Source organism: Microcaecilia unicolor, chromosome 2, assembly GCF_901765095.1.
Source record: "Microcaecilia unicolor chromosome 2, aMicUni1.1, whole genome shotgun sequence".
Taxonomy (NCBI): Eukaryota; Metazoa; Chordata; class Amphibia; order Gymnophiona; family Siphonopidae; genus Microcaecilia; species Microcaecilia unicolor.
The window spans coordinates 313,027,622-313,053,272 of NC_044032.1; positions in this window are offsets into that span (position 1 = coordinate 313,027,622).

Consider the following 25,651-nt stretch of genomic DNA (forward strand, 5'->3'; position numbering starts at 1 on the left):
TCTATCTGCTACTTTTGATATCATAGATCATAGTATGTCAACTAGGAAGCATGTCAGAAAATTTACAAAAACAAAATCCTAGCCAGGAGACAACACAGAGGAGCAAAATTATGCAGCATACTCCTTAGGAGACTTGCATAGAGGAGTTTCTTTAGCTACTGAACCATATGGAGGAAACATTTCAGCCCCAGGAAATCTAAGAAGATGCTGAAGAGGAGAAAATGGCTGAGCTGAGCCATCCATATTGTCCTCAGCCTGCTGAAGTTCCTATGGAACTGCAAGAACCTGGTGAGCAATTTCAGCCTGCTTAAATTCTAAGCTTCCCTATTCCCTATGAGCAGCAGGTGGGTGGACAGAGGTAGACAAAAGCTGAAGACCTTTTGTTTGTGACAGTAATGTCAATGGCTATTCCAGCAAGAGCTGGAGAAGATTCCATCATTAACGGGAATGTTTCATTTTTTTCTGTATTGGGTGTTTGGGGGGTGGGGGTTGCCATAATTAAAGACAGATTTGCCTAACCTTCAAGCTCTACTGAGGGGTTTGAAAGGAAATAAATTGGCAAGAAAGACTTTGAACTTGAAGGTGTTTTAGAGCAGCACCCTCACAAGCTTAGCTACATAAAGAAAAAACACTGTTTCCAGAAGAGATTAAAAAGACTTGTTGCCAGTTGGAGCATTGCTGCCGTGTAAAGTATATAAATAGACCATGTGCGCAAATTATAAAGCTAAAGTTTGGAGGATAAAGCTAGTGAAATTGAATTCTTGACCCTATATGACTGATTTACAATGCTCTGAAGTTTGACTATGTCAACCTAGCCTTCAGGGTTCCCAATAGCTCCCGATCCTCTACCAAATTAATTCAAGACTCATACGACCTTCCATAGGTCTTCTTCCCACTCTATGATCCATTACTGCCAGATAAACTTCCAAGACCTAAATTAACTTGTCATTCCACCTGGCAAGTGGCTTTTTAGGGGCTACTGTTGCATTAGTTGTAGACTCCTGTGCTTTAAAATTCCACTTTACAGCATGTTGAGCTCAAAATGTCCTGCAGTTTTGTTAAACAGATGATCGCTGTTGATGATTTTAGATCTGCTTTGCAAACTTTGATCTTATCTAAATTGGATTATTGCAGTTCCCTGTACCTTGACCTTCCTGCTTTTTGTCTGTGATCATTGCAATTAGTAATGAATGCTGCAGCGAGATTGCTTGTGAACACATTGCTACTCGAACACCTGGATCAGATAGGAATAACAGGGACTGTGCTCAAATGGTTTTGTTTTTTTATATTTTGTATGTGATTTGTTCCCCGCTTAGACTTTTAAAGATATAGCGGGTTATAAATAAAATATTATTATTCCGCGAATTCCTTTCAAATAAAAGCTATTGTCAAGCAAAACAACCAACTTTCCAACTACTGGTCTACAAACTGCAGGGTCCTACAGGGATCTCCCCCCTCACTGATCCAGTTCAACCTCTTTAAGTCATCCCTTGCCTCAATACATCTGGGACTTAATGAATTACTATTATCCTACACTGCTTCTCATACCAGTAACGGCATCAAACAATGATCCAACCCAGCTGTAGCTAACAGTATGACTACTGTGGCACCTGAGCCATGACCAATAAACAAACTGAATGCGCAAAAAAAAAAAAAAACAGGTCCTGTGGTTCCGAAATCAGGGAGTTGATGTCCCATCATCAATATCTTTGTCCAATGGTCAAATTTTACAGTTGAATCTGAAACCAGAGTATTAGGGATATTGCTGGATTCTTCACTCACCTTCTCTTCCCATATTAATCAGCTATGGAAGAAAACTCTATTCAAAATGAGACAGCTATGTCTAGTCAGATCATTCTTCGACTAAAAAGCTTTCACACTACTAGTCCAAATGTTAGTCCTACCTCACTTGGATTACTGTAATGTTCTATTTCTTGATATTGTCAATATCAGAAAAAACTGCAAATCATACAGAATAAAGCTGCAAGACTAATATACAGATTGAATGGATATACTAGTGTTTCAACTCATCTAAACAAACTGTACTGACTTCCCATAGCAGAAAGACTCGGGTTCAAAGCTGCTTGTTTAGTTTTTCAAATCTTACAGGGCATCACCTCTGAACTGCTAAGACTGCTTCGCTATATCTGGTCCAGTCCAACAGACTGAAACAACAACTAATGCTAGCATCACTATTTGAAAACAATTCAAAATCAGATTTTTAGCTCTCTATTCCCCACACTTGAAGTCAAAATATGGACCTCTCTACCTATTCCCTTCAGAACAGAAAACAGCTCAACTTCAGGAAGAGGCTAAAAACCTCTCTTCCCAAAGACTGCTTCATAATAAACCATCATGACTTCTACTTCCTAGTATCATCCATTTTCCTTTCCTGTAATGTTTTTAGTCTCAGGTATCACAACAATGGTCTCTAATGTTTCTCATACCTTTCATTAACACTTGCCTAGAATGTAAACTGCACTGAACCCTGGAAAGGGGATTTAGCGGTATACAAGAATCGAATTGAATGTGGATCATTATCTCTTCATCCACTTATGTTAGGAAATTGTTTGATCAATTTAGATTATTGGCCCAGGCTCTTCTATTTTCCAAGTTGGATTATTGTAACGTTATTCACTTAGGGGGCACTAAAATGTGAAAAAGACTTCAGACAATTCAGAATGTAATGGCTCGTTTGATTTTTGCTCTAAAAAACAGGATAGTGTTTCAAGGTATATAAAGATTACACTGGCTTCCCACAGAAGCCAGGGTTCAACTTAAGTTTTTATGTCTCTTGATTAAGGTTTTAAATGGTACTTGTCCGGAATACCTACGTTCCCTATTTCGATGTTACTCTTTCTAGAAATAGAAGAGCTATTACATAGTAACATAGTAGATGACGGCAGAAAAAGACCTGCACGGTCCATCCAGTCTGCCCAACAAGACAACTCATATGTGCTACTTTTTGTGTATACCCTACTTTGATTTGTACCTGTGCTCTTCAGGGCACAGACCGTATAAGTCTGCCCAGCACTATCCCCGCCTCCCAACCACCTTTTATCTTTCCTTCTGTTAGATGTAGAAAAAGATTTAAGATACAAGAGATGTTGCTAGCTTATCAGGCTCCTAAAATTTAGCAAGCGATTTCTAGGTTTTCATAAGTTTTATTCTCCTGTCAGGCTTTTAGAAAAAATTCTCAAGACTTTGCTATTTAGGAAATAAGTTTTGAGCTAAAATCTTGTCACATTATTCTTTATCACTATTGTACTGTATTCTCTGTAATTCCTAGGAGTGTGTCCTGGTATCTTGGATTGTGAACTGCTTAATACTTTATGGTAGTAGCAGTACACAAGTATCAATGTTACGTTCTGTTAGATCTAGCAGAAAAGGTAACCAACACTGTTTAGGTCACTGGATCCCAGACCGGTCTTGAGGTCATCCAATCAATGTTTCCAGGATATTCACAATGAATATTCATGAGATAGATTTGCAAGCACTGCTTCCACTGCATGTAAGCTTCACTCAAGAATATTCTTTGTGGCCATTCTGGAAACCCAACTTCCTGAGGGCACCACATGTTAGGGCACCACTGATCCAGACTAATACAGGGATATGGGCAGTGCTTTTTTTTGTAGAAAAAAAGGTGCCGGTACTCATTATGGGTGGGGTCACCATATATGGCTCTGCCCCTATGATAGCCACACCCACATTAGCCACACCCCCTTTACCAGCAATGGCGAATATAAACAAATATTATACTAGTATAGGAGAAAAAAAATAACTTGTGATTTTTTTTCATTATAAATAATTTCAGCTCTAGTATACCCAGTGCAAAATAAGACAGCAGATGTAAATTCTCAAATTGGACATATTCCAAACACTAAGATGAAAATAAAATGATTTTTTCTCCCTTTGTTGTCTGGTGACTGTTTTTCTATCCATATTGTCCTAGTCTCTGATTCTGCTGCTATCTGTTCTCTTAACTCTGTTTCCAGGGCTTCCTTTCCATTTATTTCTTTACTTTCCTCCTTTCTTCATTTTTTGCCCTGTATCCATAGGTAAAAGCTGGGTCCTCCTCCGTGGAATTGACTGGAGGAGGTATAACATGGATCCAGCTTTTGCCTATTTTCTCCATCCATGTGCAGTTTTTCTCTTCCCTTTCCCTTATCTCCATCCATGTCCAGCACTTTTCCTCTCTCCTTCCCTCCATCCATGTCCAGCATTTCTCCTCTCTCCCCGCCAACCCCTCCATCCATCCATGTCCAGCAATACTCCTCAATCTCCTGCTCTCCTCTCCATCCATTTCCAGCATTTCTCCTCTATCTCCTGCTCTGCTCTCCACCCATTTCCAGCATTTCTCCTCTCTCCCCTCCCATCCATGTGCATCTCCGTCGTGTCTTCCCTCCCCTCCATCCATGTCCAGCATGTCTCCCCTCTCTCCCCTGCCATGTCCAGGGATTCTCCTCTATCCCCTATCCTCTCCTGCCATCCATGTCCAGTGATTCTCCTCTCTGCCCTTCCCTCCCATCCATGTCCAACAATTCTCTTCTCTCCCCTGCCCTCCCCTTCCATCCATGTCCAGCGAATCTCTCTTCGCTGACCTCCCTTCCCATCCGTGTCCAGTATCTCTCCTCTCTCCCCTGCCCTCCCCTTCCATCCATGACCAGCAATTCTCTCTTCCCTGCCCTCCCCTCCATGTCCAGCATGTCTCCTCTCTCCCCCCTGCCCTCACCTCCCATCCATGTCCAGCGATTCTCCTCTCTCCCCTTCCCTTCCCCATCCATGTCCAGCAATTCTCTCTTCCCTGTCCTCTCATCCGTCCAGCATGTCTCCTCTCTCCTCTGCCCTCCCCTCCATGTCCAGCGATTCTCCTCTCTCCCCTGCCCTCCACTCCCATCCATGTCCAGTGATTCTCCTCTCTCCCCTGCCCTCCCCTCCTATCCATCTCCAGCAATTCTCTCTTCCATGCCTTCTCCTCCCATCCATGTCCAGAAAGTCTCTCTCCCATGCCCTCCCATCCAATCCATGTCCAGAATGATTCTCCTCTCTCCCATCCTCCATGTCCAGTGATTCTCCTATCCTCTCTCCCCTTGACTCTATGTCCAGCGATTCTCTTTTGCCCCCTATCCTCCCCCTCCCTCCCATGTCCACTGACTCACCCCAGCCTCCACCTGCCCCCGAGATCATTCAAACCCCAGCCTGTAGGGGTATTTCCCTGTGATCTAGCCTGAGCTGGTCTTGGCCTCTACAAGCCTATGACATCTTGGTACAATAAGATGGGTGCTGCAACCCTCTGACCTGAACATCTCTGTGTCAGCAAGATCCAGCTTCAGCTTGTGGAAAATCACCGACAGGCTTGCTGAAGCCAAGGACATTCTGTGTTCCAACCATCCCCCTTCTATCTCTGAGACGATGGGAAGGGAGTCATACTCATGGCACCAGAAGTTACCATCTCCAAGGTCACAAAACAAAGAACTCTTCTTACCCATGCACTGGACTGTACGAGAGAATTGGTCCAGGCTATCACCCGACAGAGAGGTCTGGAAGAAGCGGGGAGAGTGGGAGAAGTAAGTTAGTCGGAGACCCTCGGAGGAGTACCTGTGAAGGACCTGAAAAATCCAGCAAGGCTTGGGGTGAGCTAGAGACTGTATGATACCAACCTTGTGACCTGCATAACTGGTGAAAATACCTGTGGCAGAGATATTGGCTCTGATAACCAAAGGAGAGACGGGAACCTGCTTGTTTGCTGAGAAAGACCTGTACTACATAAGACACAGACAGCTGAGATAGCATCTGGGGAGATTCTGCTCCGGTCTTATCTGAAGCCGTCATCAGGACAGCGTGGTAAGATCACAGTGATATATTTCCTAGTCTGGGGTTAGGCAGTGGTTTTATCTAAGTACGACTAGTTTATGTCAGCTCTTGGTCAGGGAAAGCTGCTAATGTGTATTTTGCATAAGATGTGATAAGTTTTCATAAGGATCATTAGGATATCATTTGTACTGTTCTAATCATTACTGTACGTAGTCTCAGGATAATCAGAGTGTAGTTAGACAATATATTTTGTTAGTGTGCATAACAGTAAGAGATATTATATTGCATATAAGCTATTGCAGAATGTTTCTATTTTTCTACCTGTAATAAATAATAATAATTATCATCTGAGGTGGCTTTGGTTCTTTGGCGAAGAACAAAACACTGGCAGGGTGCCAGCAACAAGGTTCCTTTATAATATTTCCCCTAGGCTGAGCAGGAACCTTGTAATAAGTATTATCAGGGAATAATTATTGCCCTAATTACTTATTTTCATCCTACAAGCCCCACCTGCCTGCTCCCTTCTGTTCGTGCACCCGGCCATGCTCCCTGTGTTGCAAAACTTTTGTTTACCCGAAGTTGCGGCGAACTGGCAGTGAAAGCAGCAGCAGGCAGGCAGGCTTGCCTCCTCGTTCGCTTCGCTTCCCTCTCAGCACGTCCCGCCCTTGTGGAAAGGAAATTACATCAGAGGAGGGCGGGACGTGCTGAGAGGGAAGTGAAGCGAATGACGAGGAGGTGAGCCTGCCTGCCTGCTGCTGCTTTCACTGCGACTTCGGGTAACCAAAAGTTTTCTAACGCAGGGAGCACGGCCGAGTGCACGAACAGAAGGGAGCGGGCAGGTGAGCCGGATCACACAAAAAAGGTGCAGGTATGCCGTACCGGCGCGTACCAGCACAAAAAAAGCACTGGATATGGGTATTATAGAGCTGCTTTTTCTTTAAGATTTAGCCACCTTTATGAAGAGATTCACCTCAGTAGTGTACAAGTTTAGTTTCATTTTTTCTTCTTTTTTTGAAGCTCGCTGAATCTGGAGACTTACAATCCCTGACTTTTGAAAATGGGAATAATCAAGACAGACTTGATTCTGGATTATAGCTACAGGAGACCGTGGTAGTCAGGGACTGCAACTGTATCAGCACAATTCTACATGCTTCACTCATATAGGGGGTGGTTTAATCTGATAATTTCCTTTCATTGGCTCCTGCTAGACCAGTCCAAACTGATGGGTCATTACCCTACCAGTAGGTAAAGGCAGAGAATATAAAACTGTTGAATTGACATCACTCATATAGGGAGTGGTGCAACCTGGAACATCTCAGTATACTAATGTCAAGCCAAGAATTAACAAAAGGAACTAGAGACTCTCTGCAGAACAATAAAATTATGTATGAGAAGTGAAGAACAGTTAGACTAGAAGACTAATAAAACACAACCATGTTCCTGAGTGAATTCTGGACTAGTCTAGCAAGAATCAAGGAAATAAATTTATCAGGTCAGACCAAATTCCACCTTCCTTTACACCTTACTAGACCATTCCAGACTGAAAGAATGTACAAAAGCTTTATCCCTCAGGGCAGGAGGAAGACAAGACTCCTTACAGTACTTCTCTGGCAAAGGCAGTAATGCCTGAACATCAAACTTGTAGTTCTTCAAGAACGAATGCAGCAATGTCCATGTTGCTGCTCTGCTGATATCTTCAGGACTAACCATCCAAGCTTCTGTCCAAGAAGCTGCCTGAACTTTCATAGAATTGGCTTGCAATCCTACTGGGACCTCTTTGTGACTGAGAACATAAGCTGCTTCTAATGCCGCTAAAATCCAATGAGCAAGATAAGACTGTGTAGCTATTTAATCTTTACCAGCCCCTGAAGTAAAACAAAGTCTGTCCAACTTCCAAAAGGAATTTATCACCTTCAGGTATTGCAGCAGTAGTCTGAAGATATCCAAGCTTATGAAGGATGAGCGAAACCCAAATCTGCTCTTTCCTGGGTGTTAAACACCCGATTCACATAAGGAGAAACCATTTTCAGAAGGAAGATTCAGTCTGAACAGAAACAAAATCAGATGGAGACAGATAAGGATCTCAACAAGAAAGGACCTGCAGCTTGGAGAACCTCCTGGCTGAGCATACAGAAACCAAAAAGACAAGACTTCAGGACAGGTTCTTTAGCATGGCATGCTTCAAAGGCTCAAAGGGTGGTTTGGCTAGGGGCCTCAAGACCAAGTTAAAGTTTGAAGGCGGGCCAAGCCCCCTAACTGGAGATCAGATCTGTTTAACTGCCTGTGCTTCCAGAGAGAAGCCATTAATCCTACTCAGAAGAACAAGAGAACACTATTTGAACATTCAGGGAGTTAAGGGCTAAGCCCTGGTCAATACCTCTCTCAAAGGCCCACCAGATGTGGACATAAGTACGAGAGGTAAGATCTACAAACTTGGAGCTAGGTTGTGACGAGAGGCACTCTCTCTCAAGGATCAAAAGGTAAGCAGAAGTGATCTAGATCTCTTATCAGAAACTGTCCTGGCCTTAGAGGACACCACCAGATGATTCTTGGTATCATTTACCACACAGCTGAGGCACTCCAGCAGCTGAACCACTTGGGAGGTGGCTACGCTTGATTAACTTTGTGTCAGCTCAAATGAGCCAGTCATCCAAGTACAGATGAACCCAAATAGCCCTGCTCATACAGGAATGCTGTCACAACCACTGTAACCCTTGGAAATGGATCAAAACACCATGACTAAACAAAAAGGCAGGGCCTGAAACTGAAAATATCCACCAAGTACACAGAAGTGAAGGAAGCATTTGTAGTCAGCTCTGATTGCAATATGGAAGCAGATCTCAGAGATCTAGAGACATGAAAAACTTCCCTGACCAAACCATGGCATGCACCAATCAAAGTATTCACACAAAAGTGCAAGACTTAAAGGGAGGCACTGACCCCCTTTAAGACAGAAGCAGAGTCTCCTTTCTTGAGCACAACAAAAGGAATAACTGCCACTGACAAGTTACTGCCTTAACAGAGGTTCCACAGCTTAGGAGCAGCCAATATAAGGATATCTAAAACAGGCTCTGCAAATTCTAAGGTGTACCCTGCTGAACCACCTCTAGCACCAAGTGACCTGAGAGAAGGGTCTATTCCTAATGGAACACGGAGATATTCTCCCCTAGCAAACCTCCCAGAACAGACCAACAAACCCTCACTGGAGCCCTTTGCAGTGATGGAGAAGGACCCTTTCAAGCTCTGCTGCCAACATTAAAGGACAGCCCCTTCTGGACATGAGATGGTAAAGAACCAGATGAAGACAACCCTCCTATTCTGACAGTAATGCACAAAATCTTTTGGGTGAGACCTGATAATCAAAGAGCCAGATTTGGCCCTATACTCCCCCCTTAGGAAACTGCTGAAGCATAGCCTTACTGTCACGGTAGTGCCCAGGTTCCTTGCTCTCAGTCACCTCGCTCCCCGGTGGTTAGACCTGGTGGCTGCTTTGAACTGATGGCTTACCGTTTCCCATGTTCCAGAAGATATGCTGGTCCGGTCCGGATCTTCCAGATTTCCAGATTGTTTTGGGAGTTTTTTGGAACTACAGAGGGGGAAATAAGTATTTGATCCCTTGCTGATTTTGTAAGTTTGCCCACTGACAAAGACATGAGCAGCCCATAATTGAAGGGTAGGTTATTGGTAACAGTGAGAGATAGCACATCACAAATTAAATCCGGAAAATCACATTGTGGAAAGTATATGAATTTATTTGCATTCTGCAGAGGGAAATAAGTATTTGATCCCCCACCAACCAGTAAGAGATCTGGCCCCTACAGACCAGGTAGATGCTCCAAATCAACTCGTTACCTGCATGACAGACAGCTGTCGGCAATGGTCACCTGTATGAAAGACACCTGTCCACAGACTCAGTGAATCAGTCAGACTCTAACCTCTACAAAATGGCCAAGAGCAAGGAGCTGTCTAAGGATGTCTGGGACAAGATCATACACCTGCACAAGGCTGGAATGGGCTACAAAACCATCAGTAAGACGCTGGGCGAGAAGGAGACAACTGTTGGTGCCATAGTAAGAAAATGGAAGAAGTACAAAATGACTGTCAATCGACAAAGATCTGGGGCTCCACGCAAAATCTCACCTCGTGGGGTATCCTTGATCATGAGGAAGGTTAGAAATCAGCCTACAACTACAAGGGGGGAACTTGTCAATTATCTCAAGGCAGCTGGGACCACTGTCACCACGAAAACCATTGGTAACACATTACGACATAACGGATTGCAATCCTGCAGTGCCCGCAAGGTCCCCCTGCTCCGGAAGGCACATGTGACGGCCCATCTGAAGTTTGCCAGTGAACACCTGGATGATGCCGAGAGTGATTGGGAGAAGGTGCTGTGGTCAGATGAGACAAAAATTGAGCTCTTTGGCATGAACTCAACTCGCCGTGTTTGGAGGAAGAGAAATGCTGCCTATGACCCAAAGAACACCGTCCCCACTGTCAAGCATGGAGGTGGAAATGTTATGTTTTGGGGGTGTTTCTCTGCTAAGGGCACAGGACTACTTCACCGCATCAATGGGAGAATGGATGGGGCCATGTACCGTACAATTCTGAGTGACAACCTCCTTCCCTCCGCCAGGGCCTTAAAAATGGGTCGTGGCTGGGTCTTCCAGCACGACAATGACCCAAAACATACAGCCAAGGCAACAAAGGAGTGGCTCAGGAAGAAGCACATTAGGGTCATGGAGTGGCCTAGCCAGTCACCAGACCTTAATCCCATTGAAAACTTATGGAGGGAGCTGAAGCTGCGAGTTGCCAAGCGACAGCCCAGAACTCTTAATGATTTAGAGATGATCTGCAAAGAGGAGTGGACCAAAATTCCTCCTGACATGTGTGCAAACCTCATCATCAACTACAGAAGACGTCTGACCGCTGTGCTTGCCAACAAGGGTTTTGCCACCAAGTATTAGGTCTTGTTTGCCAGAGGGATTAAATACTTATTTCCCTCTGCAGAATGCAAATAAATTCATATACTTTCCACAATGTGATTTTCCGGATTTAATTTGTGATGTGCTATCTCTCACTGTTACCAATAACCTACCCTTCAATTATGGGCTGCTCATGTCTTTGTCAGTGGGCAAACTTACAAAATCAGCAAGGGATCAAATACTTATTTCCCCCACTGTAAGCAGTACCTGGTGAACTCCCTTGTATGCTGCCTTTATTAACCACCTTGGAAGGTCTCTAGTTTGCCTTGCAACAGAGGTCCTCAGAGGCGTTTCCTTTGGTGAGATTTTGTTGCAGTGCTGCTGTGCTATTTCCTGATTGTGGCTTTGACCCTGCTTGTCTCCTGGTTTATTCTTCTGCCTGCTGCCCGCCCAGACCTGGCTTGTTTTCTGGTTTTATCTGCTTGCTGCCTGCCTGGAACCCGGGTGTGTTTTCTGGAAGTACCTGCTGTTTGCCAGCCAGCTACTGTTCCTGCAGTTCTGCCTTCTTGCCCTGTCCGGTAAGTCCTGTCAGCCGCCTGCACCCAGGGGCTCAACTCCTGTGGAATGGCAGTTAAGTGCAGGTGAAGTTTGGGCTGAATTCCTGTCCTGCTTGCTCCAGCTTGCGTTGCCTCGGCTGCAGTCCTCGCCTGGTGGTTCCTGTCCTGAAGTTGATGGTATGTCTGTTCTGCCTTGTCTATGTTTGGGTGATTCCTCCTGCCGCTGCCACCCTTCTGCAGTGGCCTAAGGGCTCACTAACCCCGAGGTTCCAAGAGAAGCGTGACAGATTGCAAGGCCATGAGCTCGGGGGGGATCAGTCATCATGCAGGCGCTGCAGGAGCATACTAATGCCCTCCACACCCTGGGGCATGGATGGATCAGCTCGAGAGACTTATGTCGGCATCCCTAAAGGCAACAGCAGATGCTTCAAGTTCAGGTCCAGCATCAGCAAGAGCTCCGGCCATGCAAGGGATCCGTCTGAAATCACCACCTAGATATGACAGCAATCCCAAAGACTGTAGAGGTTTTCTCAACCAGTGTGAAATAATCTTTGAGCTCCAGGTCCAAGATTTCCCCACTGAGAGAACCCGGATAGCTTACATTATGTCTCTGATGTCTGGTCAAGCATTGGCTTGGGCGTCCCCTCTTTGGGAGAAGGACGATCCAGTGCTTCATAGTAACATAGTAGATGAAGGCAGAAAAAGACCTGCACGGTCCATCCAGTCTGCCCAACAAGATAAGCTCATATATGCTACTTTTTGTGTATACCTTACCTTGATTTGTACCTGTCCTTTTCAGGACACAGACCGTATAAGTCTGCCCAGCACTATCCCCGCCTCCCAACCACCAGCCCCGCCTCCCACCACCGGTTCTGGTACAGACCGTATAAGTCTGCCCAGCACTATCCCCACCTCCCAACCACAAGCTCTGGCACAGACCGTATAAGTCTGCCCAGCACCATCCCCGCCTCCTGCCACCCGCTCTGCCACCCAATCTTGGCTAAGCTCCTTAGGATCCATTCCTTCTGAAGAGGATTCCTTTATGTTTATTCCACGCATGTTTGAATTCCGTTACCGTTTTCATTTCCACCACCTCCCGCGGGAGGGCATTCCAAGCATCCACTACTCTCTCCATGAAAAAATACTTCCTGACATTTTTCTTGAGTCTGCCCCCCTTCAATCTCATTTCATGTCCTCTCGTTCTACCGCCTTCGCATCTCTGGAAAAGGTTCGTTTGCGGATTAATACCTTTCAAATATTTGAACGTCTGTATCATATCACCCCTGTTTCTCCTTTCCTCCAGAGTATACATGTTCAGGTCAGCAAGTCTCTCCTCATACGTCTTGTAACGCAAATCCCATACCATTCTCATAGCTTTTCTTTGCACCACTTCAATTCTTTTTACATTCTTAGCAAGATATGGCCTCCAAAACTGAACACAATACTCTAGGTGGGGCCTCACCAATGATTTATACAGGGACATCAACACCCCCTTTCTTCTGCTGGTCACACCTCTCTCTATACAGCCTAACAACCTTCTAGCTACGGCCACCGCCTTGTCACATTGTTTCGTCGCCTTCAAATCCTCAGATACTATCGCCCCAAGATCCCTCTCCCCGTCCATGATCTCCAGGGGTTCCTGGATCAATTTAAACGAGTTTTTGAAGAGCCTGGGAAGGTTACTTCCGCAACTTCTGCACTCTTGAGACTCAAGCAAGGAACACAGACCCTGGGTAAACATAGTAACATAGTAGATGACGGCAGAAAAAGGCCTGCATGGTCCATCTAGTCTGCCCAAGATAAACTCATATCTTGAATTTGTACCTGTCTTTTTCAGGGCACAGACCGTATAAGTCTGCCCAGCAGTATTTCCCGCCTCCCAACCACCAGTCCCGTCTCCCATCACCGGCTCTGGTACAGACCGTATAAGTCTGCCCTCACCTATCCTAGCCTCCCAACCACCAACCCCTCTTCCCCCCACCTGCTCCGCAACCCAATTTCAGCTAAGCTTCTGAGGATCCATTCCTGCTGCACAGGATTCCTTTATGCATATCCCACGCATGTTTGAATTCCGTTACCGTTTTCATCTCCACCACCTCCCGTGGGAGGGCATTCCAAGCATCCACCACCCTCTCCGTGAAAAAATACTTCCTGACATCTTTTTTGAGTCTGCCCCCCTTCAATCTCATTTCATGTCCTCTCGTTCTACCGCCTTCCCATATCCGGAAAAGATTTTTTTGCGGATTAATACCTTTCAAGTATTTGAACGTCTGTATCATATCACCCCTGTTCCTCCTTTCCTCCAGGGTATACATGTTCAGGTCAGCAAGTCTTTGGTCATACGTCTTGGAACGCAAATCCCATACCATTCTCGTAGCTTTTCTTTGCACCGCTTCCATTTTTTTAACATCCTTCGCAAGGTACGGCCTCCAAAACTGAACACAATACTCCAGGTGGGGCCTCACCAACGACTTGTACAGGGGCATCAACACTTCCTTTCTTCTGCTGATCACACCTCTCTCTATACAGCCTAGCAACCTTCTCGCTATGGCCACCGCCCTGTCACACTGTTTCGTCGCCTTCAGATCCTCGGATACTATCACCCCAAGATCCCTCTCCCCCTCAGTACCTATCAGACTCTCCCCGCCTAACACATACGTCTCTCGTGGGTTTCTACTCCCTAAATGCATCACTTTGCATTTCTTCGCATTGAATTTTAATTGCCAAACCTCAGACCATTCTTCTAGCTTCCTCAGATCCCTTTTCATGCTTTCCACGCCCTTCCGGGCGTCCACTCTGTTGCAAATCTTAGTATCATCCGCAAATAGGCAAACTTTACCTTCTAACCCTTCGGCAATGTCACTCACAAATATATTGAACAGAATCGGCCCCAGCACCGATCCCTGAGGCACTCCGCTACTCACCTTTCCCTCCTCCGAGCGAACTCCATTTACCACCACCCTCTGTCGTCTGTCCGTCAACCAGTTCCTAATCCAGTTCACCACTTCGGGACCTATCTTCAGCCCATCTAGTTTATTTAAGAGCCTCCTGTGAGGAACCGTGTCAAAAGCTTTGCTAAAATCTAAGTAGATTACGTCTATAGCACGTCGATGATTCAATTCTCCAGTTACCCAATCAAAGAATTCAATGAGATTCGTTTGGCACGATTTCCCTCTGGTAAAACCATGTTGTCTCGGATCTTGCAGCTTGTTGGCTTCTAGGAAATTCACTATCCTTTCCTTCAGCATGGCTTCCATTACTTTTCCAATAACCGAAGTGAGGCTTACCGGCCAGTAGTTTCCAGCTTCTTCCCTATCACCACTTTTGTGAAGAGGTACCACCTCCGCCGTTCTCCAGTCCCTCGGAACTTCTCCAGTCTCCAAGGATTTATTAAACAAATCTTTAAGAGGACCCGCCAGGACCTCTCTGAGCTCCCTCAATATTCTGGGGTGGATCCCGTCTGGTCCCATGGCTTTGTCCATCTTTAGCTTTCCAAGTTGTTGATACACACTCTCTTCCGTGAACGGTGCTATATCCATTCCATTCTCAGGTGTACTTTTGCCAGTCCCTCGCGGTCCTTCTCCAGGATTTTCTTCAGTGAAAACCGAACAAAAGTATCTATTTAGTAAATTGGCTTTTTCTTCATCATTATCTACATAGCGGTTCGCTGTATCTTTTAGTCTCACAATTCCCTTTTTAGTCCTTCTTCTTTCACTAATATACCTGAAGAAATTTTTGTCGCCCCTCCTAACATTTCTAGCCATTTGTTCTTCCGCTTGCGCCTTTGCCAGACGTACCTTTCTCTTGGCTTCTTTCAGTTTCATCCGGTAGTCCTCCCCGTGTTCCTCTTCTTGAGATTTTCTATATTTCTGGAACGCCAACTCTTTAGCCTTTATTTTCTCAGCCACTTGCTTGGAGAACCATATCGGTTTCCTTTTCCTCTTGCTTTTATTTACTCTCCTTACATAAAGGTCTGTGGCCCTATTTATTGCTTCTTTCAGCCTGGACCACTGCCCTTCCACTTCCTGTTCGTCCTCCCAGCCCATCATCTCCTTCCTCAGGTATTCCCCCATTTTACTAAAGTCAGCACGCTTGAAATCCAGGACTTTGAGTTTAGAGTGGCCGCCCTTCACTTCAGCTGTTATATCAAACCAAACCGTTTGATGGTCACTGTTTCCCAGATGTGCACACACTCGCACATTTGACACACTATCCTCATTTGTGAGCACGAGATCCAGCATCGCTCCCTCCCTCGTGGGTTCCGTCACCATCTGTCTGAGCAGAGCACTTTGGAAAGCATCTACGATATCTCTACTTCTTTCCGATTTGGCAGACGGAACCTTCCAATCTACATCCGGCAGATTGAAAGTTTTGAATATCTTAGGAAAGAAAAAAGAGGTTCTGTTGATGGGAGATTTCAATCTGCTGGATGTAGATTGGAAGGTTCCGCCTGCCAAATCGGAAAGAAGTAGAGAGATCGTATGTGATCAGGTTCCGCACCTTGGCTTCTGAATAGCCTGGATCAATGAAAGTCTGATTGCGACCTTTTGGCAGGGATTGGCACCGCAAATTAAGGATGAGCTGGCTGGACGTGAACTTCCCACCAGGTTGGATGAACTAATCAAGATTTGTAATATGATTGATATTCGATTCCAGGAGCGTGGCCGAGAATGGCGTTCAATAGAAAAGATAGGTATTAAGACACCTAGCCATCAAGTTTTACCACAGACTCCTCATCCGCAGGAGGTTCCCCCCAACCACCAGTAGAACCCATGCAACTAGGTCATACTCCTCTCACGATTCAAGAGAAACAAAGGCGTCGGACCCTCAATCTTTGCCTATATTGTGGTGATACGGGACACTACGCGGTCAACTGTTCACAGAAACCCGGATCCTTGGGACCAGGTCTGACTGCAGGCACAGTAATCAGTCAAACTTCTGACCTTCTGCGTACTCAGTTCTTAATGTCAGCAGTGCTCGACCTAGGTCACAAACAGGAGCATACTGAGGTCTTTCTGGACTCCGGGGCGGGTGGAAGCTTTATAGCCGCGTCTCTAGTCCATCGACTTAACATTCCAACACAAGGATTACCTAAGACCATCCCGCTCTTTTCAGTGTATGGAAGCATTCAAGGATATGTAAACACTCAAACGGTTCCCGTGAGCTTATGGATTGGCGATCACAGGGAGGACATCTCTCTATATGACCTTCCCTCAGCAGTGCAGCCCATTGTATTGGGTCTTCCATGGCTACAGAGACACAATCCGGTCCTGGACTGGGGAAAGGGTGAAATATTGGACTGGGGTGAGTCTTGCAGAAAACTTTGTTTTATCCCTGACACGGATAGTGTGGTCGGTGAACAGCCGGACCAAGACTCAGATGTGTGGACGGATATTAGTGACTCCCAGGACTAAGACTTTTACGAGGGGGCTGACCTGCGCATGTGCGTTACTCCAGATCGGCCAGTGCCAAGCGGAATCTGGTAATGTGCCCAGGCCCCAGAGTCTGGCCAACAGGGGTTCTAGGACAACTCCTTGGTGCCGGGGGTCCCGCACCTTATGTAAGAAGCCGACCCCAGGCCCTAAGCTTCAGGACAATCCTGAGATCCGGAGATATAAGAATCGGAAGTCTAGCCTACAGCAAACCATGGCCCGTAGCTCTACTACAGCGCCGGGCACTCAACCCAGCTTTGTAGACAAAGGCCAGTCTCGCCTTCAACCAGCCATCTCACGCCCCGCGCCTAATGATCTGGACGTTAGTGACACGCCTAAACTTGTCAGCCGATTCCACCAAGAAGATCCAGGGAAATCCAGACCTCCCGAGAAGTCCGGGGAGGCCTTAAGGGGGAGGTACTGTCACGGTGGTGCCCTGGTTCCTCGCTCTCAGTCACCTCGCCCCCCCTCCCCCCCCCCTCCCCCCCCGGTGGTTAGACCTAGTGGCTGCTTTGAACTGATGGCCTACCGTTTCCCATGTTCCAGAAGATATGCTGGTCCGGTCCAGATCTTCCAGCCTTCCAGATTGTTTGGGGAGTTTTTTTGGAACTAAGCAGTACCCGTATCTGAACTCCCTTGTATGCTGCCTTTATTAAACCACCTGGGAAGGTCTCTAGTTTGCCTTGCAATAGAGGTCCTCAGAGGAGTTTCCTCTGGTGAGAGTTTGTTGCAGTGCTGCTGTGCTATTTCCTGATAGTGGCTTTGACCCTGCTTGTCTCCTGGTTTATTCTTCTGCCTGCTGCCTGCCCAGACCTGGCTTGTTTTCTGGTTTTATCTGCTGCTTGCTGCCTGCCTGGAACCCCGGTGTGTTTTCTAGAAGTACCTGCTGTTCGCCAGCCGGCTGCTGTTCCTGCAGTTCTGCCTTCTTGCCCTGTCCAGTAAGTCCTATCAGCCGCCTGCACCCAGGGGCTAAACTCCTGAGGAATGGCGGTTAAGTGCAGGTGAAGTTTGGGCTGAATTCCTGTCCTGCTTGCTCCAGCTTGCGTTGCCTCGGCTGCAGTCCTCGCCTGGTAGTTCCTGTCCTGAAGTTGCTGGTACGTCTGTTCTGCCTTGTCTGTGTTTGGGTGATTCTTCCTGCTGCTGCTGCCCTTCGGCAGTGGCCCAAGGGCTCACTAACCCCGAGGTTCCACGAGAAGCATGACACTTACCAAGGTCCTTACTATACAAAATACTCCCACAAAAGGAGAATTTACTCAATCAGGACTTGGAGGCAGAGTCCGCTGACCAATTCCACAGTCATAGGCACTTCTGCCCATTATTTCTGCCATCACGGAGAACGGATGTGCACCACATCATAGAGAATATCTGCCAGGCAGGCATCTCCTGACTCCAAGAATGTCACCTCCAGCTAAGTAAAAAGCTGCTGCTGCTGCATCCACCCCAGCAGGGCCCCTGCAACATTCCCAGTGCAGAAGCAATGAAGGCCTGCTTGAGGAACGCTGCCTTATGTTTATGGAAATCCTTGAGGGCTGACCTGTCCTACACTGAAATTAGTCTTCTTGGTCACTGTTGTCAATAAGCTATCTGCTCTAGAAGTCTCAGAATCTGCCTAGGAGCCGGATGCCCCAAAGGACACCATCCAGCACAATCTGAAAGTGTACCAGATGGATAGGATCTGTTCCATCTGTGGGAGCCCACTAGGTCCACATGAAAGATAGAAAGCGGTGGAGACAAGCTCCTCCTTAAAAAGTTGTGTAACAGAGGCATCCTCATCTTCCTCCAGAGAAAGGTCTCCACATCTGGGGATGCAGCCTTCAGAAAGGAGCCACCATTGCCCACGTCATCGTAAGTACATAACTGTTGCCACACTGGGACAGACCAAAGGTGCATCAAGCCCAGCATCCTGTTTCCAAAAGCGGCCAATTCAGGTTACAAGTATCTGGGCAAGATCCCAAAACAGTACAATACAGTTTTCCCCAAGTCCATCTTAATAATGGCTTATGGACTTTAGGAAACTATCCAAACCTTTTTTAAACCCCACTAACTGCTTTTACCAAATTCTCTGGCAACGAATTCCAGAGTTTAATTACATATTGAGTGAAGAAATATTTTCTCCAATTCATTTTAAATGTACTACTTTGTAGCTTCTGTAGAAAACTGATGTCACTTGCCTTTGGAAAAAAACAGGCCAAGGCTTACTTTTGATAAATAGGCCTTGATAAAAGAAATCCAAAAGCCTGTCTGACTCAAAAGTTAACAGATTGCAGTAACACAAGTTATGACAGCCTGAGGCAGTTACTGAAACTGGGCACTGATGAAAGAATTGGCAAAGAGGGTGCAAAACACTAGGTGGACAGGCCGAAATGAGAAGTTTGTGGTTAACGTTTTCTGTAAATGATGGAAAACAGTGGCCAGGTGCAGAGAAAAGCAGAAGTAAAGAGGGTAAAGAGGGAGTGGACCAAAACCTCTGGTTAGTAACGAAATTGTAGAAAGTAACAGGATAGATCATAAGGAATGCCAAGCCAAATGCAAAGCGGAGATAAGGAGGGCAAAAAAGGACTTTGAGAAGAAATTAGCGTTGGAAGCAAAAATACATAGTAAAAATTTTTTTAGATACATTAAAAGCAGGAAACCGGCCAAAGAGTTGGTTGGGCCGCTGGACGAAAATGGTGTTAAAGGGGCGATCAAGGAGGACAAAGCCGTAGCGGAGAAATTAAATGAATTCTTTGCTTCGGTCTTCACCGAGGAGGATTTGGGGGGGACACCGGTGCCGGAAAGAATATTTGAAGCGGGGGAGTCGGAGAAACTAAACAAATTCTCTGTAACCTTGGAGGATGTAATGGGTCAGTTCAGCAAGCTGAAGAGTAGTAAATCACCGGGACCTGATGGTATTCATCCCAGAGTATTAATAGAACTAAAAAATGAACTTGCGGAGCTACTGTTAGAAATATGCAATCTGTCCCTAAAATCGAGTGTAATACCGGAAGACTGGAGGGTAGCCAATGTTACTCCGATTTTTAAGAAGGGTTCCAGAGGAGATCCGGGAAATTATAGACCGGTGAGTCTGACGTTGGTGCCGGGCAAGATGGTGGAGGCTATTATTAAGAATAAAATTGCAGAGCATATACAAAAACATGGACTGATGAGACAAAGTCAGCACGGATTTAGTGAAGGGAAGTCTTGCCTCACCAATCTAATGCATTTTTTTGAGGGGGTAAGCAAACATGTGGACAATGGGGAGCCGGTTGATATTGTATATCTGGATTTTCAGAAGGCGTTTGACAAAGTGCCGCACGAAAGACTCCTGAAGAAATTGCAGAGTCATGGAATCGGAGGTAGGGTATTATTATGGATTAAGAACTGGTTGAAAGATAGGAAGCAGAGAGTAGGATTGCGTGGCCAGTATTCTCAGTGGAGGAGGGTAGTTAGTGGGGTCCCGCAGGGGTCTGTGCTGGGTCCGTTGCTTTTTAATGTATTTATAAATGACCTAGAGATGGGAGTAACTAGCGAGGTAATTAAATTCGCCGATGACACAAAATTATTCAGGGTCGTCAAGTCGCAGGAGGAATGTGAACGATTACAGGAGGACCTTGCGAGACTGGGAGAATGGGCGTGCAAGTGGCAGATGAAGTTCAATGTTGACAAGTGCAAAGTGATGCATGTGGGTAAGAGGAACCCGAATTATAGCTACGTCTTGCAAGGTTCCACGTTAGGAGTTACGGATCAAGAAAGGGATCTGGGTGTCGTCGTCGATGATACGCTGAAACCTTCTGCTCAGTGTGCTGCTGCGGCTAGGAAAGCGAATAGAATGTTGGGTGTTATTAGGAAGGGTATGGAGTCCAGGTGTGCGGATGTTATAATGCCGTTGTATCGCTCCATGGTGCGACCGCACCTGGAGTATTGTGTTCAGTACTGGTCTCCGTATCTCAAAAAAGATATAGTAGAATTGGAAAAGGTACAGCGAAGGGCGACGAAAATGATAGTGGGGATGGGACGACTTTCCTATGAAGAGAGGCTGAGAAGGCTAGGGCTTTTCAGCTTGGAGAAGAGACGGCTGAGGGGAGATATGATAGAAGTGTATAAAATAATGAGTGGAATGGATCGGGTGGATGTGAAGCGACTGTTCACGCTATCCAAAAATACTAGGACTAGAGGGCATGAGTTGAAGCTACAGTGTGGTAAATTTAAAACGAATCGGAGAAAATTTTTCTTCACCCAACGTGTAATTAGACTCTGGAATTCGTTGCCGGAGAACATGGTACGGGCGGTTAGCTTGACGGAGTTTAAAAAGGGGTTAGATAGATTCCTAAAGGACAAGTCCATAGACCGCTATTAAATGGACTTGGAAAAATTCCGCATTTTTAGGTATAACTTGTCTGGAATGTTTTTACGTTTGGGGAGCGTGCCAGGTGCCCTTGACCTGGATTGGCCACTGTCGGTGACAGGATGCTGGGCTAGATGGACCTTTGGTCTTTCCCAGTATGGCACTACTTATGTACTTATGTACTTATTGTGGTCAAAAGTAAGAAATGTCAGCCTATTTACTGTAATTGAAATCAATAGCTATCAATGTAATGAAAAGAGTATTTAAGAGTGACAGCTGAATAGTTGTATGGAGTATCCCATTAGTTCTGCATTTACCACAAATTGTATATTCTTCTCACGACTTTGTATTTCTTTATATTGTTACTATGTAAGCCGCATTGAGCCTGCCATGTGTGGGAAAGGCGAAGTTACCTGTAGCAGGTAATCTCCGAGGACAGCAGGCTGATTGTTCTCACGATTGGGTGACGTCCAATTATAAAACTCAGACGAATGATACCTTCGAACACCACCGACTATACAAGCATCCTTGAATGCCTTGATCCAAAACCTGGTGAATACCCAGCAGATCGTTCATGGACCAACTTCGACAAAATCTCTGCAGATGAACTCTCACAATGGCTTAAAAAATATAGCAAGTCTCAATGCAAACTAGACATTTGCCCTGTTAGCCTAATAAGAGCCGCCCCCAAACAATTCAAGAAAGACCTGATGGACCAAATAAACCACAGACTCCTAAACGGTTTATTCCCCACCAACAAAGGAAACATCCTACTCACCCCTCTGCAAAAAGACGCTAAGAAAAGCACAATGGACCTAACTATCGACCAGTTGCATCTATTCCGCTCATAACCAAAATAATGGAGGGCATAGTCACGAAACAATTCAATGATTACCTAACTAAACACTCAATTTTACATGAGTCACAATCAGGATTTCGATCAAATCACAGCACCAAAACTTTACTAGTGGCAGCAATGAACTCATTCAGAAAAACAATTGCTACTGGGAAGAACATACTTGTACTACAATTTGATATGTCAAGTGCCTTCGACATGGTTGATCACGGAATACTACATCATATACTAGAATACTTCGGAGTCGGAGGCCCAGTCCTCAAGTGGTTTGAGGGATTCCTCACCACCAGATCCTACCAAGTAATAATAAACGCCAAAAGATCACCTCCATGGATACCAGAATGCGGAGTTCCTCAAGGTTCCCCCCTCTCACCAACCATCTTCAACCTAATGATGATACCTCTAGCCAAACTTCTAGCCAATCAAAACCTTAACAATTACATATATGCAGACGATGTCACGATCTACATCCCGTTCAAACACAATCTTAATGAAATCACCAACGAGATCAACCAAAGCTTCAGAACCATGCACAGCTGGGCAGATTCATTCCAGCTAAAACTCAACGCAGAAAAAACTCAATGCCTAGTACTCACCTCTCAATACAACACAAACGATTACTCCTCTATAACCACACCATACTGCACCCTTCCTGTATCAGAAAACCTGAAGATTCTTGGAGTTACCATCGATCGAAACCTCACTCTCGACACCCACGTGAAGAACACGACAAAAAAGATGTTCTACTCGATGTGGAAACTCAAAAGAGTTAAGCCTTTCTTCCTGAGAAACATTTTTCGTACCTTGGTACAATCTATGGTAATTAGTCACTTGGATTACTATACTACTACTACTACTTAACATTTCTAGAGCGCTACTAGGGTTACGCAGCGCTGTACAATTTAACAAAGAGAGACAGTCCCTGCTCAAAGAGCTTACAATCTAATAGACAAGTGAACGGTCGGTCCGATAGGGGCAGTCAAATTGGGGCAGTCTGGATTCACTGAACGGTAAGGGTTAGGTGCCGAACGCAGCATTGAAGAGGTGGGCTTTAAGCAAAGACTTGAAGACGGGCAGGGAGGGGGCTTGGCGTAAGGGTTCAGGAAGGTTGTTCCAAGCATAGGGTGAGGCGAGGCAGAATGAGCGGAGCCTGGAGTTGGCGGTGGTGGAGAAGGGCACTGAGAGGAGGGATTTATCCTGTGAACGGAGGTTACGGGCGGGAACGTAAGGGGAGATGAGGGTAGAGAGGTAGTGAGGGGCAGCAGACTGAGTGCATTTGTAGGTAAGAAGGAGAAGCTTGAATTGAATGCGGTATCCGATCGGAAGCCAGTGAAGTGACCTGAGGAGAGGGGTGATATGAGTATATCGGTTCTGGCGGAATATGAGACGTGCAGCAGAGTTCTGAACAGACTGAAGGGGGGATAGATGGCTAAGTGGGAGGCCGGTGAGGAGTAAGTTGCAGTAGTCCAGGCGAGAGGTAATGAGAGCGTGGACGAGAGTTCGGGTGGTGTGTTCAGAGAGGAAAGGGCGAATTTTGCTGATGTTAAAGAGGAAGAAGCGACAGGTCTTGGCTATCTGCTGGATATGCGCAGAGAAGGAGAGAGAGGAGTCAAAGATGACTCCGAGGTTGCGGGCAGATGAGACGGGGAGGATGAGGGTGTTATCAACTGAGATAGAAAGTGGAGGAAGAGGAGAAGTGGGTTTTGGTGGAAAGACGATAAGCTCGGTCTTGGACATGTTCAGTTTCAGGTGGCGGTTGGACATCCAGGCAGCAATGTCGGATAAGCAGGCCGATACCTTTGCCTGGGTCTCCGCGGTGATGTCTGGTGTGGAGAGATACAGTTGGGTGTCATCAGCATAGAGATGATATTGGAAACCATGAGATGAGATCAGGGAGCCCAGGGAAGAGGTGTAGATTGAGAAGAGAAGGGGTCCAAGGACCGATCCCTGGGGAACACCAACAGATAAGGGGATGGGGGTGGAGGAAGATCCATGAGAGTGAACTTTGAAGGTGCGGTGGGAGAGATAGGAGGAGAACCAGGAGAGGACAGAGCCCTGGAACCCAAATGAGGACAGTGTGGCAAGAAGTAAGTCATGATTGACAGTGTCAAAAGCGGCGGATAGATCCAGGAGGATGAGGATGGAGTAGTGGCCTCTGGATTTGGCAAGGAACAGGTCATTACAGACTTTAGAAAGTGCTCGCACCCATTCAGATTTCCTTCACTACAAATTCATGCTATCCTCCTTCCAGTCCTCACTATTCCTTGCCAAACAGGACTATTACACCCAATTGACTAATTCTCTCAGCTCTAACCCTCGTCGTCTCTTCGCCACCCTTAACTCCCTCCTCAAAGTGCCCTCCGCTCCCACCCCCCCGTCACTCTCTCCTCAATCACTGGCTGACTACTTCCGCGACAAGGTGCAAAAGATCAACCTTGAGTTCACTACCAAGCCACCTCCTCCTCTTCACCCTTCAACCCTCTCCCTCAACCAACCAACCCAGACCTCCTTCTCCTCCTTTCCTGATATCTCCGAGGAGGAAACCGCCTGCCTTCTTTCCTCCTCAAAATGCACCACTTGTTCCTCTGATCCCATCCCCACCAACTTACTTAACACCATCTCTCCTACTATCACCCCCTCCATCTGTCATATCCTCAACCTCTCTCTCTCCACTGCAACTGTCCCCGACACCTTCAAGTATGCTGTAGTTACGCCACTCCTCAAAAAACCATCACTAGACCCTACCTGTCCCTCCAACTACCGCCCCATCTCCCTCCTACCCTTCCTCTCCAAGACACTTGAGCGCGCAGTCCACAGCCGCTGCCTTGATTTTCTCTCCTCTCATGCCATCCTTGATCCGCTTCAATCCGGTTTTCGCCCTCTTCACTCGACAGAAACAGCACTTTCTAAAGTCTGTAATGACCTGTATGCTGGCTGCAAAGAACAGACTATTAAGAAGCTCCAAACAGCCCAGAATACCGCAGCCAGACTCATATTTGGAAAGACCAAATACAAGAGTGCGCAACCCTTAAGACAGAAACTCCACTGGCTTCCACTCAAGGAACGTATCGAATTCAAGATCTGTACAATCGTACACAAGATCATTCACGCAGATGCCCCACTGTACATGTTTAACCTTGTGGACTTACCGCCCAGAAATGCCAAGAGATCAGCCCGCAAATTCCTCAATCTGAACTTCCCCAGTTGTAAAGGACTTAAATATAAGCAGGCATACGCCACCACCTTCTCCTACAGAAGTACACAGATATGGAATGGGTTACCCCCAGCCCTAAAAACTATGGATAATCTAAGCAACTTTCGCAAATCTCTGAAGACACATCTCTTTAATAGAGCCTACAAAAAGACCCCTTGAAGACAAATCACCTCCTAAACTATCCTATTCTAACACCATCTTCTCTAACTCCTCATCCATCTTCTGCTTACTTTTGATTGTATCCAATATCTTGTCATGACTCTGTCATAACAACACTCTGTAAGCCACATTGAGCCTGCAAATAGGTGGGAAAATGTGGGGTACAAATGTAACAATAATAATAATAATAATACATCTAGTTTATGGTCTTATTGTGGATTTAGAGAGCTCTGGGGGAATTGAGGAGTCAAAGAAATATAGAAATAATATATCATTGCAGCCTTGTGGTAATTCCTACTTCCCTGAATAAATAGTGGCTGGACCACTGTATGGGGAGAGTGGAAATACTCTAAAATAATAACAGGGAAAT